The sequence below is a fragment of the Orycteropus afer genome, unplaced genomic scaffold (genome assembly GCF_000298275.1).
Source record: "Orycteropus afer afer isolate SDZICR_OR568_19922 unplaced genomic scaffold, OryAfe1.0 scaffold00427, whole genome shotgun sequence".
NCBI classification, from domain to species: Eukaryota; Metazoa; Chordata; class Mammalia; order Tubulidentata; family Orycteropodidae; genus Orycteropus; species Orycteropus afer.
The window spans coordinates 1465122-1468562 of record NW_006922014.1 but is presented as its reverse complement, the minus strand read 5'-3'; positions in this window follow the sequence as shown (position 1 = coordinate 1468562).

Genomic DNA, 3441 nt, shown 5'->3' with positions numbered 1-3441 from the left:
ACCAACCATTGAGAGGATGGTCCAGGACTGGGCAGCATTTTGTTTTGTTATACAGAGGGTCACTCGGAGTCAGACCCAGCTCAATGACAACTAACAACAATAAAGAACTATATCTAATTCATAGGTACCAGCTTCATATAGAAGCATTGAAATTATGTTTCTTACAACGAAAGGGAAATGACTAATGGATACAGTCACAGTAGTGGTAAGGTACAGAAACCTTTTGTTGTTGCTCATAGTTTTTCAGAAATAAGTAATAAACTTGTCAGATAAGAATGAACAAGAAAGAGGATATTGGAAATTGAAGAGAGAACATAAAAAAAAAAAAAATCCTTAGAAAGAAATGACTACAGGATGTAGTGTTTCTAGGAAACATAAAAGATTAATTGTTATGTATTTTAAATGAGACCATCAACATGTGAAGGCTATGATATAAGCAGACTAGAAGAAATTTCGATAGATTTAGGATTGTAGTTTTGTCAGATGAACATACCAGAGGGAATACGGAGGAAGGGAACTGAGAGTGCATATACAAAAGGAAAACTATTCCATGGATAATTGACCTAAGATGGAATAAAGAAGGGAGTAAAATGTCAGGTGCATGATGAAAAGAAAAACAATGGGAGGGTTTACATTTTGGAGATAACAGTGAAAGAATTGTTCAAGTAGGCATAAGTTTTAGAGTTAGAACTGAGTTACCTGGGAGTTGTATGGTTAAGATTGGGATTTTATGTTGTTGTTTTTAGGTGACTCATAGTGATCCTATGTATAACAGAATGAAACACTGCTTAGTCCTGTTTCATCCTCACAATCCTTGCTATACCTGAGCCAATCACTGCGTCCACTGTGTCAATCCATCTTGTTGAGGCCTTCTCCTTTTTTGTTGAACCTTCACTTTACCAAGCATGAAATCCCTCTCCAGGGAATGACCAAAGTAGGTGAGATGAAGTCTGGACATTCTCGCTTCTAAGGAGCATTCTGGCTGGACTTCCTCCACGACAGATCTGTTAGTTCTTTTGGCAGTTCATGGTGCTTTCAGCATTCTTCACCAACACCACAACTCAAAAGCATCAACTCTTCTTCTGTCTCCTTTATTTATTGTCCAGCTCTCACATGCATAGGAGACAACTGAAAATACCATGTCTTGAGTTAGGCACACCTTAATCTTCAAAGATACATCTTTCTTCTTGAGCACTTTAAAGAGGTCTTTTACAGCAGATTTACCCAGTGCAATATGTCTTCTGATGCTTTGACTACTGCTTCCATTGGTATTGATTGTGGAACAAAGTAATATGAAATCTTTGACAACTTCAGTTTTTTTTCTCCATTTATTGTGATGCTGCTTATTGGTCCAATTGTGAGGATTTCTGTAGGCTGTAGTCTTTAATCTTCATCAGTAAGTGCTTCAAGTCATCCTCACTTTCAGCAAGCAAAGTTGTGTCATCTGCATATGGTGGATTTTTAATGTCTTCCTCTAATCCTAATGCTATGCTCTTCTCCATATAGTCCAGCTTCTCAGATAATTTGTTCAGTATACAGATTGAATAAGTATGGTAAAAGAATACAACCTAGACACACTCTCTTCCTGATTTTAAGCCATGCAGTATTCTCTTGTTCTGTTCAAGCAACATCCTCCTGGTCTAGGTATAGGTTCCTCATGAGCACAATTCAGTGTTCTGGAATTCCCATTCTTCTCAATGTTATCCATAATTTGTTATGATCCACACAATCAAATGCTTTTACATAGTCAATAAAACATGAGGAAACATCTTTCTGGTATTTTCTGCTTTCAGCCAAGATCCAACTGACATCAGCAATGGCATCTCTCATTCCACATCGTCTTCTGAATCCAGCTTGCATTTCTGGAAGTTCTCTATCAATATACTGCTCCAACCATTTTTGAATTAACTTCAGTTCAGATGTTACTTGGATGTGATATTTAGGAGATATATATATATATATATATATATATATATATATAATAATTTCCACGTTCTGTGGGGTCACTTTCTTTGGAGTGGGTACAAATATGGATCTCTTCAGTCAGGTGACCAGGTAGCTAGCTGTCTTCCTAATTTCTTGGCATAGATGAGTGAGTACCTCCAGAGTGGCATCTGTTTACTGAAACATGTCAATGTATATTCTGTTAATTCCTGGACCCTTGTTTGTCTCCCATTCCTTCAGTGCAGCTTCCACTTCTTTCTTCAATATCACTGGCTCTTAATCATATGCCACCTCCTGAAATGGATGAACATCAACCAATTCTTTTTGGTGCAGTGACTCTGTGTATTCCTTCCATCTTCTTTTGATGTTTTCTGCATCATTCAATATTTTGTTCATAGAATCTCAGTATTGCAACTTGAGACCTGAATGTGGGCTGGGGTTTTATAGGTGATGTTATTTGTATTAGAAAGAGCTAAAGAAAGAGAGGAATGATGGAGGATAGAGAATTAGATCCTTGGATATGAGATCAAAGGCTATGAAGCCAGTTGTACCTCACTGATTTGGATATTTAAAATCATCACAGTTTATACTTTATCATTTCCAACATTCAATCTTATACACTAATTGTCTCTATGGTTCCTATGTTAATGTAAAAAAATCAACTCATAAGAAAAAATTGACCATTTTTTTGGTGTGCATGTCAGCTACACAAGGAGAATACACTTGGCCACAGACATCTGGATCTAAGACCAAGATCTTATTATTTCTCTGCCATATGTTTTTACTGGTCTCTCTCTCTCTCTCTCTCTCTCTCTCTCTCTCTCTTTCTCTCTCTCTCACTGCTGTCAAGTTGATTTAATATGACTCATAGTAACCCTTCCTTGGGTTTCTGAGGCAGTATCTCTATGGAAGTAGATTGCCCAGTGGGTTTGAAACAAAGCCTTCTGGTTAGCAGTCAAATGCCTTAGGCACTATGCCACCAGAGCTCTCTTTTCCTGGTCTAAGTACTGGGTATTTATGTTCTTCAACATTGTTTTGTGGGTTACAGAAACTTTTGGAATCTCAAGCTTAAAGTATTTGACCAAAGATAATAGAAAGACTATCTCTTCCAACCTCAGCTTTTAAAATCCCAGAGCACGTCCATGAGAGGTTATGAGTTTATGCCCACTGCTCAGACAAGTACTTTGCCATGCAGGTAAGTTCCTATAGTATGCCTAGTCTGAGTCATTTCTTCCTCTCCTTCCCAGAAAAATCCTCCTTCCACTCTAATCACTATAAAGCCAGGATATTTAAGTGGAAACAGTCCCAGTGGAACTACATAGATTATACTCCCTAAAAAATAGCACAGAGTGAATGACAATATAAACCCAAAAAAAAAAAAAAAAAAAAACCTACTAACAAATCAATTCCAAATCATAGTGACCATGTAAGATAAAATAGAACTACCTCATAGGATTTCCAAAGCTATAAATTTTTACAGAAGCAGACTTCTTCATC